We start from the raw sequence: 24195 nt of genomic DNA on the forward strand, positions 1-24195 counted from the left end.
TCTTTTGCAGAGCAGAAGTTTTTAATTTTATTTTTTTTTAATTTTTTTTATTTTTATTTTTTAAAGATTTTATTTATTTATCTGAGAGAGAGAGAATGAGAGAGAGAGAGCACATCAGAGGGGATAGGGTCAGAGGGAGAAGCAGACTCCCTGCCGAGCAGGGAGCCCGATGCGGGACTCGATCCTGGGACTCCAGGATCATGACCTGAGCCGAAGGCAGTCGCTTAACCAACTGAGCCACCCAGGCGCCCAGAAGTTTTTAATTTTAATGATGTCCAGGTTTTCATGTTTTTCTTTCATGGATCTAAAAACTCATCACCCCACTCAGGGTTACCTAAATTTTCTCCTTTGTTATCTTCAAGAAGTTTTATCATTTTATTTTATTTTATTTTATTTTTTAAAGATTTTATTTATTTATTTGAGAGAGAGAGAATGAGAGATAGAGAGCATGAGAGGGGAGAGGGTCAGAGGGAGAAGCAGACTCCCTGCTGAGCAGGGAGCCCAATGTGGGACTCGATCCTGGGACTCCAGGATCATGACCTGAGCCGAAGGCAGTCACTTAACCAACTGAGCCACCCAGGCGCCCCGAAGTTTTATCATTTTATGTTTTACATTAAGTCTATGTTCCAGGGCACCTGGGTGGCTCAGTTGGTTGGGCGACTGCCTTTGGCTCAGGTCATGATCCTGGAGTTCCAGGATCAAGTCCCACATCGGGCTCCCGACTCAGCGGGGAGTCTGCTTCTCCCTCTGACCCTCTCCCCTCTCATGCTCTCTTTCTCTCAAAGAAATAAATAAAATCTTAAAAAAAAAAGTCTATGATCCATTATGAGTTCATTTTTGTGAAAGATGTAAGGGCAGTATCTAGATTCTTTTTTTTTTTTTTTAGTATGTGGATGTCCAGTTATTCCAGCACCATTTTTTTTTCCAGCACCATTTTTTGAGAAGAATATCTTTTCTCCATTAAATAGTCTTTGCTTGTTTATCAACAAACAGTTGACTATATTTGTGTGGGTCTTTTTCGGGGTTCTCTCTTCTGTTCCATTAATGTATTTGTCTGTGCTTTTGCCAATACCACTCTGTCTTGATTATTATAACTTTATAATAAGTCTTGAAGTTGGGTAGTGTTAGTCCTTCAATTCATTGGTGTTTTAAAATTTGAATGTCACAATTTCAATGTGTTCTACATACATACTGCTAATTTCTATTTATAACTCTTGTCAAGTTAGATGGTGGCATATGGTATACTCTACTGAAGCATAAAGAGTCTAAATAATCTGCTCATCCAACAGGTAACAGTCTTGGCTTTTTAGTGCCTTGGTGCACTAACCTTGTTCCTGGGGAAGGAAACTTGGTCTATCGACTGCAAGGTTAACTATTCCCCATGTACATTGAAACACTGAATTCTATTTGATCTGTTTTTTTCTGAGTTTGATTATCAGAAGTTATCTCCCTGATTTTGATTGATACCAGGAACCCTGGCACTGCCGAGAATCTAACCATACAGAACTAGGTGTAGCCCCTGGACTCTGAGTTATGCCCCAAACTACCATCTTGAAAGGTTTTATAGCAGGTATTCCTAGTGCGGCTAGCCCAATATCTATTCATTAATCTCTTTTCCTTGGCCTCCTCTTGCAATACAGAGGCTGGAAATGCTAAATAATTGCTTTCCAGACTTTCCCAAATCTACCTCACAGGTAGTTACAAGACAGTTCTGGCAAGTAAGATACAACACCCTTTGGGGGCTTCTAAAAAGCTTTTGCTTTCTTTATAAAAGACAGCTAGTGATGCTTCTCCCCCCGCCCCACCTCGATTCTTTTTGCCTTTATTGTAGATATGATGCTTGGTATTGCATCAGCCATTTTATTACTAGAATGAGAAACCAAAACTAAAGATCCTGGAGCAGAAAAAATAGAAATGAATTATATTGAGCAGCTGAACTAATTACAGCAATCGCCTACCTCGAGACCTCTTGTTAATGTGAGAAATCTCACCTTCATGGTTAAAGCCACTGCTGGTCAGGTTATACATTACTCGTAACTGAAAACAGTTCCATCTGCTAACCCTTCTAGTGGGGCATTCCTTGCGTAGATATTTTTGGGATGCTTCTTTTGGAAATGCCATAGGATTCCTTGACATATTCTCTTGAATGTCCTCCTCAGTAACATCAATCTTTGCCCCCCCCCCCTTTTTTCCAGCTGTATCAGAAGGAAATGGATACATTTTGTTTAGGAAAGAAAAGACTCGTTAGGGACATGAGAGCTGTATTCATTATGTGAAACTTTTTTAAGCGGAAAAGGGATTATTATGACCGCCACTCTTGCTACCCCTCACCAAACTGGCCTAGGCCTTTACAGTTTACACAAATACCACCTCATTTAATATACAAAATCTGTGTTGTTACTCTGTTATAGAACAGAGTTAAGACAAATAAGAACTTTTATTAAGGGCTGCCTCATGATCAGAGTAGTTCAAACACAAAAATGTGTTGCCCTGTGAGACAGAGAACATGCCTTCCTGGGAAGGGCCGATCAGAGATCTGAGGGTGTCTAGAAGGGAACCCTTTAGAGCCTGCTCAACTTTAACATTCAGATCCTAGTTTGGGGAATGAGATTGCCTAATTCTTTCTTGGCCAAGCTGAGTAGAGTTTTAGGGAAAGAACCCATCAGTTAGATAAATGGAGTAGGAGCATGATTCCAAGTAAGGGGAACAACTTGAACAAAGGTGCAGTGTCTTTAAGATGAGTTTGGATACTCTGGAGGGACCAGTTGGACTGGAGTGGACAGGTTCGGCCCTTGGTAATTTGTGACTTTAGGCTAGTCACTGAACTGTTGTAGGCTGTCGTTTTCTCCTTGGTAAAATGAAGGGACCAACTGAAATCAGCAAGTCTCAACCTTTTCTTACAGTGACCCAGGCTGTACTCCCCAAATGTTTGCAACTACAAGTCCTAAGGAAAATACAAGGAGGTAGTACCTGTTGGTTTTTTTTAAACAATGACATTCTTGTAAGATAATAATTACCAGAGTACAGAGAGAGACTTTTACCTTTTTTCTTTTTACTAGACCTTTAGGCTGGTGCCTGTGTCAAGATGGATTTTTTGCCCCTTATTTCATTTTAAAGATTTTAACAAGGGTGCCTGGGTGGCTCAGTTGGTTAAGCAACTGCCTTCGGCTCAGGTCATGATCCTGGAGTCTTGGGATCGAGTCCCACATCGGGTTCCCTGCTCAGTAGGGAGTCTGCTTCTCCCTCTGACCGTCCTCCCTCTCATGCTCTCTCTATCTCATTCTCTCTCTCAAATAAATAAATAAAATCTTTAAAAAATAAAAATAAAAATAAAAATTTTAAACTAATAGGACCGCCTGGGTGGCTCAGTCGTTAAGCATCTGCCTTTGGCTCAGGTCAGGATCCGGAGTCCTAGGATCGAGCCCGGCATCCACGGAGGCTGTTTCTCCCTCTCCCACTCCCCCTGCTTGTGTTCCCTCTCTCGCTGTGTCTCTCTCTGTCAAATAAATAAATAAAATCTTTAAAAATAAAAAAATAAAATAAAATTTTAACAAATAATTATAAACTATTGCAAACTTTCAGAAAAGTACAGTTAATAATATAACCCCCAAGATAAAAATTTAATATTTGAGTATTTCGCTATATTTGCTTCTGATCTTTTAAGATATAAAATGTTACAAATATAACTAAAACCTCATCCCTCACCTCTTCTTTCTTCCTTTTTCTCAGTGGCAACCATTCTCCCAAAATTGCTGCACGTCTTTCCCATTTCAATTTGTGTACTTTTACCACATATGTATCTATAATATGTGATATTTTTTGTGTTAAATTTTACATAAATATCATACTGAATCCGTCATCTTTCAACTTCCTTTTTTCCATTCATTATTATGTTTTAAAGATTTATCTATCTTGATAACATGTAAATAAATTAATTGGTTGTGTAGTACTTCACTGTATGAACAAACAATAATTCATTCATCCTTTGGCCTCCAGGACAATTAGGTTGTTTTGACTTTTTTTTTTGCTATTACAACAGGGCTGGAAGTAGTGTTCCTTGCCCATGTCTACTTGTAGACACATGTAACAGTTCCTCTAAAGTACTGGAAGTAAAATTTCTAGGTTGTAGAACAAGGGCATCTTCAATTTTAGGTTGAATATGCTTCCTTTTGCCCAGGAGTCCAATCCAGAGATGAAAATGGTTGTATCAGTGATTAGCTCTGCAGAGCTGATCAGCTGGGGCATTATCTAGTGCACTTAGGAGAGAAAAAGGAGCTACATTCATTGTCACAAGCCTTATTTGAACAATCTTTGTCTTCTTCCGAAAGCCAAACAAGAGAATATTGGAATTAGTGACTTAAATATCGACCCAACAAAATGATTGCTTCTACCGTATCCTGGACAGATGATTATACATCCTATCCTTGAATACTACCAAAAACAGAGAGTTTACAACCTCCCAAATCAGCCCAGTTCTATAAGTTAGAAAGTTTTCTCTTGGGCGCCTGGGTGGCTCAGTTGGTTAAGCGACTGCCTACGGCTCAGGTCATGATCCTGGAGTCCCGGGATCGAGTCCCGCATTGGGCTCCCTGCTCAGCGGGGAGTCTGCTTCTCCCTGTGACCCTCTTCCCTCTTGTGCTCTCTGTCTCTCATTCTCTCTCTCTCAAATAAATAAATAAATAAAATCTTAAAAAAAAAAAAGAAAGAAACCTGGAGTCATCTTTATAAAAAAAAAAAAAAAGAAAGTTTTCTCTTAAATTATCTAAAAACCTCTCTGGCTGGGAGGGGTGCCTGATTCTGAACTTAACTCTCCCATGAGCCTGTTTTTTCTATGTAAAAATGGGAGTAAGAATAAAACCTAATTCATAAGGTGGTTATGGGAATCAAATAAGTTAAGTGTGTGTGTGAAAGTATGTGTGGGTGTACATATATAAATGTACGCACATATACATAACATATATGTATATACATGTATACATGCAATATACTCATATAGCATATATGCATATATATTCATATATGTAGAAAAGAGAGTGCATGGGAGGGCAAGAGAGCTCCTGGTAGAAAATAAATAATCAATTATTTTCATTTTATTTATTTAGTTTTAAAAGATTTTATTTATTTATTTGACAGAGAGAGACACAGCAAGAGAGGGAACACAAGCAGGGGGAGTGGGGGAGGGAGAAGCAGGCTTCCCACCGAGCAGGGAGCCCGATGCGGGGCTCGATCCCAGGACCCTGGGACCATGACCTGAGCCGGAGGCAGACGCTTAACGACTGAGCCACCCAGGCGCCCTATTTTATTTTATTTAAGAAAATAATCAATTAATTTTAGCTGCAGCTATTATTTTTTAAGATTTTACTTATTTGAGAGAGAGAGAGAGAATGAGTGGGGGGTGGTCAGAGGGAGGACAAGGACAAGCAGTGCCCAATGTGGGGAGCTCGACGTGGGGTTCAATCGCAGAACCCCAAGATCATGACCTGAGCCGAAGTCAGATCCTTAACCAACTGAGCCACCCAGGCACCCCTCAGCTATTGTTAATATTCTTCATCCATTTGATGAGGGAGCAGAGGTTAGCTGAAAACAAAGCATAAGCTGACACCCTGCAACCTCTCCCCTCCCCCTACTCCTAGGTGGGACAGATGTGACTTTCTTCCAGGAATCTCTCAACTATCTTAATGTTAATACCTAGCTAGAGGGGAAAACAACCTTAACTTGATAATGGCAAGGCCTCGGGTATCTTGTAGGTATCTTGTAGGTCCGTCCTCTTTAGCATATGAAAGTTCTTTTGAAACCTCCCTTTTCCTTACTTCCCCCCAACTCCCAAGTATATAATCAGCTACTCCTCACTACCCCTGTGTAGTAGCTCTTTCTTCCCACAGGCCCTCTCTCCGTGCTTTAATAAAACCACCACTTTGCACCAAAGACCTCTCAAGAATTCTTTCTTGGTCGTTGGCTGCGGACCTCACCCCACCGAACCTCACCTGTATTCCAAAACCACATCACTATCATCTATTCCTTACCAACAAAAGTTCATTCTGCCAACAATTACTGTCTACTATGTGTCAAAGACTATGCTAGGAGCCACAGACATATCACCCATACTTCTCTGTTGGTATTTTTTTTTTTAAGATTTTATTTGAGAGAGAGAATGAGATAAAGAGCATGAGAGGGGGGAGGGTCAGGGAGAAGAAGACTCCCCGCTGAGCAGGGAGCCCCGATGTGGGACACAATCCCAGGACTCCAGGATCATGACCTGAGCCAAAGGCAGTCGCTTAACCAACTGAGCCACCCAGACGCCCTCTCTGTTGGTATTTCTAAGAGCCTCTGTGACATTGCCAGCATAGAGTAAGGGCTTAAAATGGGAATTCTGGATTCAAATAATCTGGGTTTGAATCCCAGCTGTGACACTTCTTAACTATGAGATTTGTGAGGATTGTTTAATTCACTGATAAGAACTTACCTCTCATGGTAAATGCTCCATATATATTCTTTTTCTTAAGATTTTATTTATTTGACAAGAGACAGCGAGAGAAGGAACACAAGCGGGGGTGGGGGTGGTGGAGCTGGAGAGGGAGAAGCAGGCTCCCTGCTCAGCTGGGAGCCTGACGCGGGGCTCAATCCCCAGGACGATGGGCATATGCTTAACAGACTGAGCCACCCAGGTGCCCCATGTTAGTTATTTTTCAATTTAATTGAACCAGTGACCCTAGCCAGGGTTTCAGACTGAGCTTGGAGAGCTATGGATAGATAATCTCAGCTTTCTTCTAGTCCCAATGTTTATGATATTTTATATTCAGTGAACATCTGTGGGGGAGAGATCAGGAAGAATGACCCACATTTATAGGAGAAAAGCATTTCACAAAGCTGAATTCACAAGTAGGTTCTAATTCCTCCAAATGGGAAGAAATCACCCTTTGGGAGCTCACAGACTAATTTATACACTTGATGTGAGCAGAAGCAGGAAAAAAGCAACTCATGTAGTGACAAACATGGAACAAACACTATGGATGCTAGACATGTATGTAGGCGCCTCCCGGTTCTCACGGGAGGGACAGGCAGTGTCCAAAAGCTCAGACTCTGTAGTAATGCAGATCTAGGTTTGAATCCGTTTGGTTCCTTGTCAGCTATGTGACCCGGGGCAAGTTGCTTTTAATTTCTTTGTGCGTCAGCTTTCTTTTCCGTGAAACACAGATAGTAAGAGTATCTAAGAAATTGTACTCAATACAGTGGTGACATAGTAAATACTAAATAAAAGCGAATTATTATTATCTGACAAATGACACCCACCCTACGGGTGAGTGACAAGTTTCCATTCTCAAAAGATGATGACAATTTCTTTTTCTGACCTGAGGCACCTCATGGGTGGGGCCTGGTCTCTGTCTTCCCAAGTTAGGCATGATGCCTCCCTTGTCACCTTGGGAACTTCCTTAAGAGAGGACGGTGTCTTCTCAATTTTCCAGCCTCTTCCTTAGAAGGGGGGATCAGTAGTGTTAGTCTCCACCAGTTAATCTCAGAAGGACCTCGTCTCTCTTTTCGGTCAGCCTGAGGGCTTCCATAGAGTGTGATTGGCTCCCCTCCAAGCCACTCGGTTGTAGGACTGATTACCTTTTATCCTCTTTCTTCAGGCCCAGGAGCAAGAGTGAGGAATGTGCCACTCAGCAGCCCCCCAGGGCAGGAAAGAGTAAGACGAAGCTCGGCCTTGGGGGATTGGGGGGTCCCAGCCTAAGTCTCCCAATTCAGGGGATCTGAGGATGTCTTGGTGAGGCTCTTAGGAAACTGTGTCGGGCTCTGAGGGGCAATGGGTGAGTGTTAGGGGTGCCCAGAAGCAACGTGAGAGAGCATTTTCCTTGGATGTGAGGTGGGAGGTGCGTCAGGGTAACTAATGGCAACTGGGCGGGGTGAGCCCGCTGGGCAGGAGCTCTTCCACGGGGAAAAACTACGACTCCCAGGATGCCCCGGGGCTTAGCCCGGCTTTCCCGCCTGCCCACTGGTTGCGGGTCCGACGAGCGCAGGAGCGGATTGGTTGCGGCGGTGCGGGGCTCCCCCACTAGCAGGTTAGTAGGCACCGCCGGCAGCAGACGTTGACCGGGCGCGCGGGGCGGGGGAGGGGCCCGGCTAGCCATTCTGGAAACCGCCGGACGCTCTCTCCGTAGCGTAGCCGCCGGCTGTGAAGCGCGGGGCGGGGGCGGAGACTGCGTGGCGCAGGCGCGGTGCTGGGCTCCTCCTGGCTCCCCAGACAGCTGGAGGAGATAAACAGAGGAGGAGGAGGGAGGGGAGTGCGTGTGTGAGAGCGCGCGAGGGAGTGTGAGTGTGTGTGAGCGCGGGTGTGAGGCGGTGCGCAGGGGCGGGCGGAGGCGCTGTCCGGCCCCGGCCAGGCGCCGGGCGGGGAGCATGGGAAGGGGCTAGAACTGCCCGGGCCCCCCAGCCCCCTCCCCGGGATCCGCGCCCCCCCGCTCCCGGGAGAGGGGCCGGGCCCCCCGGACGGACATGGGCTCCTGAAGTTGCGCCGCCGCTGGTCCTGGGAAGAGGCCTGACAGGTACTGGTAGCCACCGCCCCCTGCCCTCGCCGGGCGCCGAAGCGAGAACCGGTTCCCGCAGTCCCGGCACACGGGCCGCCCGCTCTGGGCCGGCCGCAGTCCTGCCGGCCCGGCGGCCTGAGGCCGCCAGCCTTGGGGCTCCGAGGTGTCCCGAGAGGGGGCAGGCCTTGCTGGGGCGAAGGGCAGAGTGGGCCGGGGGCGGGGTGGGGATGGAGGGCTGGCCGGGACCTGGGTGGTGGGGGAGGCTCTGGGAGTCCAGGGAGGCTTTGCCGAGGGAGAGGTGGAAGTCGTCCCATCACGGGACTTTTTTGCGGAGTTTTTGTTTGACATCTGATCTGGCGCCGGTCTCAGGAAGAAGGGGGCAGGTGGAAATGCCGGGAGGGCTACGTTGACCTGACCTGCTCTCTTAGTTTCCTGCTCTCCTGCTCTCGCTCTGTCTCGCTCGCTCTCGCTCTCGCGCTCTCTCTCGCTCGCTCGCTCTCCCGCTCTCTTTCTCTGAGAGAGAGAGAGTGTGTGTGTGTGCGTGTGTGTCTGTCCGTCCGTGGCCAGGTTTCTTGCAGCCGCAGATGCCTTCAGTGGCCCATCCTGGCACCAAGCTGAACTCTGCTAAGGTGTTCCCACCATGTGACTGTAACGCCCTTACAGAGGGCCTTTACTTGGGAATGGGCTATTCAGTACCCACTTCAACGGGAAATAGGAAGTGTAGAATAGAAGAGAGAGACTGTGAACCAGCAGGATCCAATTCTTGTCACACTGAAAGCTGCAGTGGGACGCCCCCTTGCCAGCCAGATTGAATTTGATTAGTGACCTCTGACTCTCCTCTGTAGGTGTACCACCAGGGTCTCTAGAAAAGAGGTATCAGGACTTAATGACTAAAGTCTAACTGCCTAATTTGACTATTTTCCTCAAAGTCCTTTTCTTCTGTGACTTTTAAAAAAAACTTACTGAGGTAGTGGTAGAGCAACTTTAAAGTTTTCCTCTTAAGTTTGAATTTAGAAACCTGATAGGGTGTCTATAACTTCCCCATTCTTCCCAAGGATGGGGTAGATGATCAGGGTAAAGTGGCAGTTAAGCGTTCCCTTTTAACAAAGCCTTAAACAGTTTTGAGAAGAAACTGTTCAGACACCACCAGACTCAAAGACATTATGAAATCTCTGCCTAGGGCACAGGTATGCCCAGTGGTCTTAACGAAGCTTTTCTGTACCTTACAGTCCCTCCTGAGTGGCTAGTGTCTTCACTAAATGAAGGAACTACTTAAGGCTATTTCTGGATTGAATTGAAACTTTGCTGAGTATAATAACTGGATCCTCTAGCACAGACCAGGGAGTAACTAGAAAGGCTCGTTTGGGCTGACTCTTGAGACTTAACAATGCATCTTCATTGCAGGTTGTTGTGTTTCATTGGCAGATGGAAAAACCTTTTCTGCCATAGTTTGTGTTCCTGCTGCTTTAATACTGGGGTATTTTGACCTCTTTGGGGGCACTTAGGTTCAAGCCACCTGTCAATCTGTAGAAGCAGTGCTTTGGGTCAACTCTGAAGAATAATATAACAACAATTCATATTTCTGCCTGAGACTCCTTCTCTTGCAGTTATTGAAAGAAAGAGAATACGTGTAATGATTATGGTGATGGTATTAACATTGGCGATTTGCCACTTGGGGATTTTAGAGTTGTCATGCAGCTGACAAATTTTCTGGCTGGAAGGAACTCAGTAGTGACTCATGGGACATCATATTAGGGTTTTTTCACACACCTAGACTTCAGGACCTGGAAGGATACAACGGAAAATCTTAAAGCCCTCTGCTAAATATCTTTGGACTTTGAGGGGCCAACTGCTGCAAAGACCCAGAACTATGGCTTCAATAGTTTTTAAATTATTTTCTAAATATTTTCTTCTCTCCTTTTTGAATTAGGGAATGTGGCCCACATGTGCAGTCCTGGGTCTCAAAGAAGGAAACATAAACAACATGTAATATGGTGATACTTACCTTTCTTTTGGGTCACTGATTGAATGATCCTGATTCCTTTCTTCTTTCATCCTTAACTTTCTGGATTCCACTTTATCTTTGGGCTGCCATTGCAGAGAGACTCACATAACTCCTTGGCTTCAAAAGCACAACCCTTGGCAAGTTGCATCAGAAACCAATTCCTTGGTGTTACATTTAATTATGGCTAACTTTGATAGATATTTACTAATTAGAATACATTCTAAAAAGTGACTGACATTTCTTGAGGGCCTGGTATATGTTGGGCTGTGTACTAGCTAGTATTTTACTTTATCTAATTTAGTACTCATAACTGATCTGTGAGGCAAAAATCATTTTCCCTATTATACCTATGAAGATAGAGTACAGAGAGGTTAAATAACTTGCTTAAGGTCACACTGCAAATATGGGAAAGATTTAGAATTCCAACCAGGGCCTATCTCCTTTGGGGCTCTGATACATGAAGAGTTGAAAGGACCAAAGCTAAGAGCCTGGGGGAACACGATACCTGCCTTCAAGTACTTGAAGAACTGTCATGTAGAAAGGGAACTGGACTTTCTCTTTGTGATTCTGGAAAGCAGCACTAGGATCAAGGGATGGAAATTCCAAGAGGGGATACATTGGCTTGGTAGAGAATTTGACTTTTTTTTTTTTTTTTTTTTTGAGAATTTGGCTTTCTAAAAGGAAAATGGGCCACCTTGTGAGGGAATGAGTGTATTCAAGCAGAGGCTTTGCCATTTCTTTTTTCTTTTTTTTTTTTTAAGTATTTTATTTATTTATTTGAGAGATAGAGAGCACGAGCGGGAAGAGGGTCAGAGGGAGAAGCAGACTCCTGCCGAGCAGGGAGCCCGATGCGGGACTTGATCCAGGGACTCCAGGATCATGACCTGAGCCGAAGGCAGTCGCTTAACCAACTGAGCCACCCAGGCGCCCAAGGCTTTGCCATTTCTTATCAAGGATTTGGTAGAGGAGTTCATACTTAATGTAGGTAATTGGACTAAGTAGTCTTTCAGTATTTTAAACCCTATTATTACATGGAAATGATGTCAAACTCCTGTCGTATTGATCTGTGAAAAAATTAACCCATATTGCATATTTTACTGTGTGCCAGGCACTTGTTAGACACTTTTCCTACAATATTTCATTTAATCCTTAGATCCCCTATAAGGTAGGAATTATCATTATCCCCACTTTATGTATGTATTTATTTATTTATTTGTCAGAGAACACAAGCGGGGGGCAGTAGGCAGAGGGAGAAGCAGGCTCCCCACTGAGCAAGGAGCCCAATGTGGGACTTGATTCCAGGACCCTGGGATCATGACCTGAGCCAAAGGCAGACACTTAGCCAGCTGAGCCATGCAGACATCCCTCATTATCTATCCCCACTTTACAAATGAGGAAACTGAGGCTCCAGAAAGTTAAAAAAACAAAACAATAACTAACCTGTAGTTTACACAGCTAGTAGTAGGACTGATAGTTGAACCTTTGTACCTTCTTAGCTGTGTAACTAGGGTAAATTGTGTGTCCTCTCTAGACTATATTTCCTCATGTGTGAAATGACGTTTTTGATAGTACCTTCCTTACAGTGGGTTTATGAGTACTACATGATGTAATATACACTTTTCACTAGACCTCACTGATTGCCCTTAGCCCAGGTTTGGGGTAAAGGGGTACTGCTTTGTTTCTTTAGGGTGAATTCAGGCCTGACATACCCTGAGAATTCTGGGGTTCATTCTTTGTATTATTTGTAATAGCTGCCAACTCTTTGAAGGGCTTTGTGGCATTAGTGACTAATACCTTAAAAACTTGAGGCCTGAATAAGAGGAGGGTTCAGCCAATAGGTTGGAGTATAGGAGGTAGTGTCAGAGGCCTTGTGGAAAAAAGTCCTCACCCTATTACAGAGTCAGATTCAGGGATCATTGTTTGCATTTTTATATTTAATGTCTTATTTTAGAATGAACAAGGTCACAATTTCTAGAGCTATGATAGAGCTGGATGCCAAGAATAATAACCGTTAATCCTCCCTGTAGCCATCTGGGAAGGTATTAACCCCATTTTCTTGGGGAGTTGGGCAGAGCAGGATCAGACCAGGTAGCTATCCAGGGGCTCTTGGGATGGTGGCAAAATTTTATCCTTGTTCTTTTTTTTTATTTTAAAGATTTTATTTATTTATTTGAGAGAGAGAGCATGAGAGGGAAGAGGGTCAGAGAGAGAAGCAGACTCCCCGCTGAGCGGGGAGCCCGATGCGGGACTCGATCCCGGGACTCCAGGATCATGACCTGAGCCAAAGGCAGTTGCTTAACCAACTGAGCCACCCAGGCGCCTTCCTTGTTCATAACCCCCAGATTCTATTTTCACAAAGCACAAAACTGCTTCTCCATGTACCTTTAGAGAGCCTTTCTTAGAATGAGTCAGGCATTTCTGGTCTTGGAGTTTCAACAGTTGAGACCTGAGTATTTGGGTGCCGGTAGCTTACCTGATTCCTTTTTTTTTTTAATACTATTTATTTATTTATTTTTAAAGATTTTATTTATTTGACAGAGACAGAGATAGCGAGAGCAGGAACACAAGCAGTGGGAGTGGGAGAGGGAGAGCAGGGAGCCTGATGTGGGACTCGATCCCAGGACCTTGGGATCATGACCTGAGCCGAAGGCAGACGCTTAACGACTGAGCCGCCCAGGTGCCCTATCTGGTTCCTTCTTGAGTCAGACATCTGGATGTAACACAGCTGCAATTGAATTGGAAAGGAAGCATTTCCACACTGATTGGCTTAGTTTTCCTTAACCTCTCTGCTAGGAGGAAAGTTAGAGGGTGAAACTTCAAAGGCTTCCCTATGAGACATACTTTGAATATGGCAGAATTTGGAAAGCTGCAAGTTAAAGGCAAAATCCAAGACTGCAGATGTTCATAAATACAGTGAGAGAGGACAACATTATCAAAGTATGCTCCCTTTCCTCTTTCTGTTCCCTTTCACTACCTTTAGGTAATTGTGGCCCTAGGAGAAAGCAGATAAATTAGCTGTAATCACTGAAAAGCAGTGTTCTGAAAACATCAAGAAAAATTTTTCACAAAGCATGAATGGCAATACAGAACCCATTCATGTAGAGAAGCCATCGAGGTGAGTTTTCATCCAGATTTTCCCACAAAGTGAAGCATTTCTTAGGATAGACTTCCACAGGGAAAGCTTTAGTCCATTGAGCCAGGCGCCTCAAAGATGGCAAAGAACTTTTCCAAAGATGTTTTGTTGATGGGCCTATCCTACCAACCAAACCTTTCCCAGATGCTGTCCTTGTGCCAACTTAGTCCATGACCCTGAAATAACTCAGGAAATTTGTTTGAAACTGGCAGAGTCAAGGTGATTTTGATTCCTTAGCTTAAATTTAAGGAATGCTAAGAGCTTCTTTTAGGTAAGACTGCCTGCACATGATCTGATTAAAGATAGTAACTATTGGGCGCCTGGGTGGCTCAGATGGTAAAGTGTCTGCCTTTGGCTCAGGTCATGATCCCAGGGTCCTGGGATCGAGTCCCACATCAGGCTCCTTGCTCCACAGGGAGTCTGCTTCTCCCTCTCCCTCTCTGCCTCTCCCCCTGCTTGTTCTCTCTCTGTCTCTCTCGCAAATGAATAAATAAAATCTTAAAAAAAAAAAAAGGTAGTAACTATTTTTTAGTGGCTAGTGACCTGGGTCTTAGAATTAAACTATGTAGTTTGACTCTCCATTTAATAACTGTAACTTGAGGCAAATTAACTTCTCTGCACCTCAGATCCTTCATCTGTAAAGTGAGGTTAATAATAGTACCTGCCTCATAGGTTTATAAGGAATCTGTCAGGTAACACTTAGGAAATGCTTTGAATGTTCACCAAATATTTTTACCAGGCTTGGTATCAGGCATTTTACATGTGTGGCTCTTCACTCTGTGAAAGTAGACATTATTGTCCTTGTTTTGCAGATTAGGAAGCTGAGGTTTAGAAATGCGGTCACACAGAAAATAGGTGGCAGAACTGGGATTTGAACCTTAGGTCTATTGGACTCCAGTGCCCAACTCTATTTTACTATGCTATTTCCAATGACCTTTATGCTTTGGAAGTGCATTTTTTTCTCTCCTATAGGATTGCTCCAGTAGGTAAACCACTGCAAATAGAGTGAAAGGAAACTTGCGTACATCTTTTGCATAATTCAGAATGTTGAAAGAGGGCCAGTGGTCACTCTTGTTGGGGTCATCTCTGCAGTGAGAGGCATAATGTTCAGAGGAAAAAGAATACAGATGATTGGGGTTTCATCTCCACTCTACTTCTCCTAGCAGTGTGTCCTTAGAATCATGGGATAGCAGCATTGGAAGAGGTTTTGTAACTCATCTCAAAGTCTACCTCTCATTTTACACCTGGGGAAATAGTTTGAGAGAGTGAAATGCCTCATACAGGGTCTTTCAGCCAGTTAGAGGCAGAGGCTTGCCTGGAGCACAAGACCCTAGATCCTGGACCAGTCCTTATTCCTCAGTACTGCATAGCACTGTGCTTCAGTTCTCCCTTGTTAAGGGATGATTATTTCTAGCTTCCTCACAGGATTGTTGTAAAGTTCAAAGCACTGTATGTATGCAAGATAGTCATGCTATCATTCATTCAGCACGTACTTGGCACCTGCTAAGCCCATATTAGAGACCTAGGGGGTCAGTAGATGAATCAGATGAAGAGCTGGCCCTCAGGATGCTTTTAGTCTTTTAAAGAAAAGAGAAGCCACAGAAATAGTTCAAGGCAGGAGACAGACAAAGGAAAGGGTGAGACTAAATTTTCATAAGTTCTGATTTTGAGGTAGAGGAAAGAAGAAAAGGGTTTGGGGACTTTTCTTCTTTAAAATTGAGGTATAATTCATATGCTATAAGGTTTACCCTTTTAATGTATACAATTCTGCCCTTTTTAATATATCTAGAAAGTTGTGCAACCATCACCACTATCTAATTCCAGAATATTTTCATCATGCCCCAAAGAAACCCATACCCTTTAGCTATCACCACCACCCCAATCAATCCCAGCTTCTTCCTCAATTCCAAGCAACCATTAATCTCCTTTCCGTCTCTGTAGCTTTTGCTGTTCTTGACATTTCATATAAATGGATTCATATAATATGTGGCCTTTTGTGACTTCTTTCAAATAACGATGTTTTCAAGTTTCATCCCTGTTGTAGCATGAATTAGTGCTTCATTCCTTTTTATAGCTGGTTAATATTCCATTATATGGATATATCACATTTTACTTAACCATTTATGGACATTTATCCATTGGTGGGCATTTGGGTTGTTTCTTCTTGGGGCTATGAACATTCATTTATGAGTTTTTATGTAGACTTATGTTTTTCATTTTTCTTGGGTTATACCTAGGAGTGAAATTTTGTATGGTGACTATGTTTAACCTTTTGAGAGGAGGCCTTTCTTTTTCTTTCTTTCTTTCTTTCTTTCTTTCTTTCTTTCTTTCTTTCTTTCTTTCTTTCTTTTCTTTCTTTCTTTCTTTCTTTCTTTCTTTCTTTCTTTCTTTCTTTCTTTCTTTCTTTCTTTCTTCCTTTCGAGAGGGAGAGAGGGGCGGGGAGGGACAGAAGGAGAGGTAGAGAGAACCTTAAGCAGGCTCCATGCTCAGTGTGGAACCCCACATGGGGCTTGATCTCATGACCCTGAGATCGTGACCTGAGCCGAAGTCGAGTTAGACACTTAACAGACTGAGCCACCCAGGCACCCCGCCGAGAGGAGGCTTTTCTTTATAGGTTTTTTTTTTTTTTAAGATTTTATTTATTTCACAGAGAGAGACAGTGAGAGAGGGAACACAAGCAGGGGGAGTGGGAGAGGGAGAAGCAGGCTTCCCACTGAGCAGGGAGCCCGATGTGGGGCTCGATCCCAGGACCCTGGGATCATGACCTGAGCCGAAGGCAGATGCTTAACGACTGAGCCACCCAGGCGCTCCAAGGGGAGGCTTTTCTTAAACAGTTTTTTCTTACTGCAAATAATATTGTCACTCACATTGATTAAGTATTTACAGTGTGCCAGTTATCCCATATAATCCTCACAACAATTCTGAGGTAGGTGCTGTTACTATCTTCATATCTTCATAAAAAATAGCCAGTATTTCTTTTTTTTTTTAAAGATTTTATTTATTTATTTGACAGAGAGATAGACAGAAGAGCACAAGCAGAGGGAATGGCAGAGGGAGAGGGAGAAGCAGGCTCTGCACTTGAGCAGGGAGCCTGATGCGGGACTCGATCCCAGGACCCTGGGATCATGACCTGAGCCGAAGGCAGACGCTTATCCATTTGAGCCACCCAGGCGCCCAAAAATAGCCAGTATTTCTTGAGCACTTACCACATGCCAGGTGTTTGCTAAGTGTTTTATAATGCATTGTCTCATTAATGTTCCCAGTAACACTATGGGGTAGAAATTATTACATATACCTACACGGCAGGTAAAAAACAAAAAACCAAAAACCTAGGAACTTAAAGGTAAATAATTTTACCCAAGATCATACAACCTAGTGTATAGTAGAGCCAGATTCAGACGGGTTTCTTTCAGTTCGAAGCAGGTTCCTAATGGCTATCTCTATATTATTATAAAAACAATAAATGTTCACAATAGAATACTTGGAAAGTACAGAGGAAGAGAAAAAATATATATATGTATCACCTGTTATCTTACCAGAGAGAAGACCACTGACACATTTTTGTTGCATATCCTTTTTTTTTTTTTTTTTAAGATTTTATTTGAGAAAGTACAAGCAGGGGGAGGGGCAGAGGGAGAGGGAGAAGCAGGCTCCCTGCATGCACATGGGGCTCAATCCCAGGACCCTGGGATCATGACCTGAGCTGAAGTCAGAGGCTTAACTGACTGAGCCACCCAGGCGCCCTGATGCATATCCTTTCTTTCTTTCTTTATTTAATTTTTTTTAAAGATTTTATTTGTTTATTTGAGAGAGCGAGCACACAAGTGGGGCAGGGGGCAGAGGCAGAGGGAGAAGCAGGCTCCCCGCTGAGCAAGGAGCCCGATGCAGGACTCGATCCCAGGACCCTGGGATCAGGACCTGAGCAAAGGTAGATGCTTAACCAACTGAGCCACCCAGGCGTCCCCTTTCTTTGTTTAAAGATTATATTTATTTGTCAGAGAGAGCACAAGCAGGGGGAGTGGCAGACAGAGGGAGAAGCAGGCTCCCCGCCAAGCAGGGAGCCTGATGTGGGACTCGATCCCAGGACCCTGGGATCATGACCTGCGTGGAAGGCAGCCGCTTAACTGATTGAGCCAACCAAACAACCCCCAATTCATATCCTTCTTGTTATAACATTGTAGATAGGTAACACTTTTTGTTTTTTTTTTTTTCTCCAAGTCTAAGATGGCCATAGATATGTCTTAAACCTGATTTTTTTAAACTATATATGATTAATGGTTTTCTATTTCATTAATCAATCTTCCATGTTTTGAATAACTCTGTAATAGGAAAGATTTTTATTTTTTTTTTAATTTTATTTATTTATTTGACAGAGAGAGACACAGCGAGAAAGGGAACACAAGCAGAGGGAGAGGCAGAGGGAGAAGCAGGTTTCCCGCTGAGCAGGGAGCCTGATACGGGGCTCGATTCCAGGACCCTGGGACCATTACCCAAGCTGAAGGCAGACACTTAACAACTGAGCCACCCAGGCGCCCCGAATTTTTATTTATTTTTTATTTTTTTTTTAAGATTTTATTTATTTATTCAAGAGAGAGAGAATGAGAGATAGCACAAGAGGGAAGAGGGTCAGGGGGAGAAGCAGACTCCCTGCCGAGCAGGGAGCCCGATGTGGGACTCGATCCAGGGACTCCAGGATCATGACCTGAGCTGAAGGCAGTCGCTTAACCAACTGAGCCACCCAGGCGCCCCGCCCCGAATTTTTAAAAGGACTTTATTAGAGGGGCACCTAAGTGGCACAGTTAAGCATCTAAGTCTTGGTTTTGGCTCAAGTCATGACCTCAGGGTCATGAGATCATGCCCTGCATCAGGCTCTACACTCAGCGCGGAGTCTGAGATTCTCTCTTCCTCTGCCCCTCCTGTTCGTGCACTCTCTCTCTCTCTCTCTCTCTCTCTGGAAAATAAATAAATAAATCTTTTTTTTTTTAAAGGACTTTATTAGAATTCCGAATATATACAAAGTAAACAGCATATTGAACCCCCCATATATCTGTCATCCTATTTCAATAACTCAACATTCTGCCATTCTTATTTTATCTATACCTCCTGTGCTTTCCACCTCCATTCTATTTTTTAAGTAAAATTTACAAGTATTAAAATTCATTAGTCTTTTTTTTTTAAGAATTTATTTATTTGACAGAGCTAGCAAGAGCAGGAACACACACAGGGGGAGTGGGAGAGGGAGAAGCAGGCTTCCCGCGGAGCAGGGAGCCCGATGCGGGACTTGATCCCAGGACCCTGGGGTCATGACCGAGCCGAAGGCAGACGCTTAATGACAGAGCCGCCCAGGTGCCCTAAAATTCATTAATCTTGATTTTGCAGTTTTGACAAATGGATATACTCGTAACCCATATCCCCAATACCCATGTAACCATACCCCCATCACTACATAGAACCTTTCTATCACTCTAGAAAGTTCTCAGGTGTCCTTTATTTGTCAGTCTCCATGCACCCAGGCAACACTTTTTTTTTTTTTACAGCATTTTTGCCTATTCTAGAACTTCATATACATTTGACTCTTGAACAATGTGGGGGTTAGGGGCACCAACCCTGCACCCCCCATGCAGTCAGAAATTCACATAACTTTTGACTCCCTGAAAACTTAGCTACTAATAGCCTACTGTTGACCATAAGCCTTACTGATAACAATTGACACATATTTTAAGTATTATAAACTGTATTCTTATAATAAAGTAAGCTAGAGAAGAGAAAATTTTATTAAAATCATAAGGAAGAGAAAATACATTTACAGTACTATACTGTATTTATTGAAAAGAATCCATGTATTAAGTGGACCCACATAGTTTAAACGTGTGTTGTTCGAGTCAAATGTAAATGGAATCATACAGTATGTACTTTTTTTTTTTAAGATTTTACTTATTTATTAGAGAAAGAACACGAGCCAGGGAGGAGCAGAGGGAGAGGGACATGCTGACTCCACACGCTGAACACAGCCCGACATGGGGCTCAGTCTCACGACCCTGAGATCACAACCTGAGCTGAAATCAAGAGTCAGATACTCAACCAACTGAGCCACCCAGGCACCCCCAAGTATGTACTTTTTTATGTCTGGCTTCTTTTGCTCAGAATCTGAGATTCATCCGTATTGTTACCTGTATCAGTAGTTCCTTTTAAAAAATATAATAACTTCATTGGGATATAATTCACATACCATACAGTTCACCCATTTAAAGTGTACAATTCAGTGGTTTTTAATACTCTCACAGACATGTGCAACAATCACCAGTCAATTTTAGGACATCTTCATCACGTCAAAAATAAATATCAAACCACAATGAGATATCACTTCATACCCACTAGGATAGCTATAAATATTTTTAAAAAAAAAAAACAAGTATTGGTAAGGATGTGGAGAAATTGGAATCTTGTACATTGCTGCTGAAATTGTAAAATGGTGCAGTGGCTATGGAAAACAGTTTGGCAATTCCTCAAAAAGTTAAACATAGAATTACCATACGACTCAGCAGTTCCACTCCAAGGTATATACACAAAAGAATTGAAAACAGGTGGTCAAACAGATACTTGTATACGAATGTTCATAGCACTATTCACAACAGCCAACCTTTGAATGGATAAACACTATGTGATATAGCAGTGCAATGAAATGGTATTCAGCCATAGAAAGGAACGAAGTACTGATACGTGCTATATGGGTGGACCTCAAAATATTATGCTAAGTGAAAGAAGCCAGTCACAAAAGGCCACATATTGTAGGATTTTATTTATATGAAAAATCTAGAATAGGTAAATTCATAGATGTTAATTAGCAGAAAGTTAATTGGTGGTTGCCAGATACTGGGGGGAGGAAGGAAGAGGGACTGATTACTTAATAAGTATGAGGTTTTCTTTTGGTGCAATGGAAATGTTTTGGAGTTACCTAGAGGTGGTGGTTGTGTAACATTGTGAGTGTACTAAATACCACTGAATTGTACACTTTTTAAAATAGTTATGTGAGTTTCACTTCAGTTAAAAAAAAGGGGGGAAACACATACCCTTTAGCTATCACTACTCTATACCCCATCTCTCCAGCCCCGAGGAACCACAAATCTTTCTATTCCTATAGATTTGCCTATTCTGGGCATTGCATGTAAGTGGAATCATAGGCATCCCTTGATTCTTGAAAGTTCACATTATGCCATTTCACTTTTATGAAAGACCTACATCAGCACCTTTTTTTGCTACCAGAGGAAATCCAAAGAGGATTTTTGCTTTTATGAAAAGGGTGAAAATCAGATATCATGGTCAGCATTTGTTTTGCAGTGAGCCCATTAGAGAAGCAGTGAGGGTGGCACCTCCCAGCCTCTCCCCTGGGAACTACACTCAGCGTTAAGCCACCATAGCCTTGAACTGTGTCTGTGAGCCTTTGTGCTTTATCTTCATTTATTTTGTTCATCCGTTAGCAAGATGGTATCAGAAAAGCCTAAGAGAGGTTATTTTTGGGGTCTGGGAAAGCTCAAAAAATTTTCCATATAAACTAATGGTAATTGCTTCTTCACTTTATGTCATTGCAGCTTAGGATAGGTTTCATAGGAACGCTTTACTTTTGGATAGCAGGAGAAACCTGTATACGACATGTGGCCTTCTCTCATTCAGCATAATGTCTTCCAAGATTCATCCATGTTGCGACACATATCAGCACATCACTGCTTATTACGGCCAGATAATATTCCATTGTATAGATATACCACATTTTGTTAGTCCATTCATCAGTTGATGGACATTTGGGTTTCCGCCTTTTAGCTATTGTGAATAATCCTGTATAACCCTTCTCATACACCCTGTTGAATGGAGTTCCTTTGTTTTTAACAAAGTCACCTTTTTCCTCCTGATCTTGCAATTCTAAGCCAGCAGAAGTGAGAACATCATCCCACTCTCTGTGCCTCACCACCCTACAATGGAATTCCCAGTGTCAGCTTTGTTGCTCTGGTAGGAAAGGAAGTAAGGGAGAAATGTTGTAACCATGCCACTGAGCATAGATCAGGAGCTCTCAAGTCTTACTAGAGTTCAGATTTGGCTAATAACTTCTGTTGAGCATTTACTGTAATCCAGGTACTATTTTGTATCTTCATACATATTTTACCATTTATTCCATCTACTTCAACAGCCAGTTGAAGTAGATGAGCATCCCCATATTACACATGAGGAAATTGAAACTCAAAAAGTTTTAAGTAACTTGCCTAAGTAGGTACTAATTGGTACAGTGAGGGGGCTGGACTTCAGGCCCAAGTGCCTAAGTATTTTAAGTCTGCTTCCCTTTCTGCTACATTAACCAGAACCCAAATAAGGACTATGGCACACCCGAAATGGATGGTTCCTCGTGTTTATTTGGATTAAGTACCATTCAATCTTTGGTTCCAGGTGAGTAATCTTTGCCAGGTGTACTTTGTTCTACAAGGCTTGTTAACCTCAGGCTATTATATTACTGGTACCCTTTGCATTATGAAGTAGATTAATTCCTCCAAATTGAGCTGTTAATTGAATTTTCTTATTAACTTCCTTTGTAATACAGAGATCTGCCTATGGAAAAGTTTCCCAGTAGCCTGAGTTAAAAGTTTGTAGAGTTTGTGGAAGGGATAGGGTTAAGTGGCGACATGATAGGCATTTTAGGCTCTAGGATTATAGAATACATTTTGGGAGGAGTATCCTATGCATGGCAGTTCGTATTTTCTTTATAACACTATGTTATATGTTTTCCCCTGTGCCTTAGGCATTTTTATATTTTTCATATTCCCAACTCCCAGAAACTGGCTTCCTTCTCCCTCCTTTTATTGAGTGTCAACTAGAGTAGGCCTGCAGTATCCTCAGTGACAGCAGCTGCCATTCCTAAACCTTTGTACTTTAGCTACAGAGATTTTTTACTGAGCTTTCATGTTCTGCAAATTAGCCCTCAGTGTCATTAGAGCTTTAAGGGCGAACATAAGGGTATACTCAGTTCACCGTGTTATCCTTAGAATGAAGAATACACATTAAAATTTGCTTGTGGGGGCGCCTGGGTGGCTCAGTCGTTAAGCGTCTGCCTTCGGCTCAGGTCATGATCCCAGGGTCCTGGGATCGAGCCCCACATCGGGTTCCCTGCTTGGCAGGAAGCCTGCTTCTCCCTCTCCCACTCCTCCTGCTTGTGTTCCTGCTCTCCTTATATCTCTGTAAAATAAATAAATAAAATCTTTAAAAAAAAAAAAAGTTGCTTGTGATCTGTTACAGTCCTGGTTTTTTGCTAGTGATTTCCATGTCTCCTTTCTTGCTCTCCTGCCATATGTTTAGTTTGTTTCCCCCACTGTCATTTTTGTGCTTTCTTCTAAGATGTATGATAAATGAGTATAAATAAGATTTAATTTATTCCTATTCCTTCTGAATTTACTGTCCTCGCTGTTAATTTTGGTCATTTGGTTAAATTAGCTTTTTTCAGTCCATCTACGGTGTTATGGTCACAATAGCCTTGGTGCCATTGATACTCAATTCATGACAACTATGTTGTTTGCTCTTGAAGAGAAGGGTCTGTGTTTGGCTTGTTCTTTGCTGTATTTTCAAAGTCGAGTGTGGTGCTGGCATAATAGGCATTGAAAATGTTATCTTATGGATTCTTGAACTCACTTATTTCAGTCTTTTGCATCTCAACAGAACTGAACATATAATTTGCATACTGCACCAGAGATAGAAATCCCCTTGATGTAGTCTTTTCTGGTGTTTAATCATAAATATATAACTTCCTTTCTTCAATTCCAAATGTCTCCATCATGTCATTCTATATCTGTGAGTTCTCTTTGTTCTATAGAATTGACTGTTCCAGAACACTCCTTAAAATAATGCTTTTCAAATTTGACTGTGATTGGGGCGCCTGGGTGGCTCAGTCGTTAAGTGTCTGCCTTTGGCTCAGGTCATGATCCCAGGGTCCTGGGATCGAGCCCCGCATCGGGCTCCCTGCTCGGCGGGAAGCCTGCTTCTCCCTCTCCCACTCCCCCTGCTTGTGTTCCCTCTCTCACTGTCTCTCTCTCTCTCTCTGTCAAATAAATAAAATCTTTTTTAAAAAAAATTTGACTGTGATTAAATCTCATATTCAAATAACTATTCCTTTATTGATTTATTTGTGTTTGAGAGACTTTGGAATCAAAGTATGAAACTAATTATGCCCCTTATAGATTTGGAGGTATTTCCCTCCTAATGTGAACCTGTTAAATAATCTCTACTTAGAAGAGTTTCCAGTTATGCTTGCCTGCCTAAAAAAGTTTGTGGAAGGCACTGAATCCGTGTTGCCTGAAAGGGGGGTGAAGGTGGGCTGTGCTCTAGAATGAGCTATCTGCTGGTGTGCTACCATTTCTTCTCAGGATGGGAACAGAAATGTTCACCAAAATAACTGAGCAGCAGTTGTTTTAAATTTGACATTTTGATTTTTAAACCTCTGTCTCCAGTCTGATACTGTTTTAAATCCCACTTTCCATTTTACCATTTACCTGACTTTT

The 24195-nt window shown here is 42.7% G+C and overlaps 1 protein-coding gene across 5 annotated transcripts in view; it reads left to right on the top strand.

The window, feature by feature from the left end:
- The first annotated feature begins 8233 nt into the window (after window positions 1–8233).
- WDTC1 (WD and tetratricopeptide repeats 1) overlaps window positions 8234–24195 on the top strand; it is a 64747-nt gene continuing 48785 nt past the window's right edge. For 3 of the 5 annotated variants that reach the window (XM_027613724.2, XM_027613746.1, XM_027613743.2), the window contains exon 1: window positions 8235–8540. The gene's annotated coding sequence lies outside the window, so the exon portion shown is untranslated. Of the gene's footprint in view, window positions 8541–19605; window positions 19769–24195 lie in introns of all 5 variants that reach the window. The other 2 variants (XM_027613732.2, XM_035727202.1) reach the window with 2 other exon arrangements.

This window comes from Zalophus californianus, chromosome 4, assembly GCF_009762305.2.
Source record: "Zalophus californianus isolate mZalCal1 chromosome 4, mZalCal1.pri.v2, whole genome shotgun sequence".
In the NCBI taxonomy this organism is placed as follows: Eukaryota; Metazoa; Chordata; class Mammalia; order Carnivora; family Otariidae; genus Zalophus; species Zalophus californianus.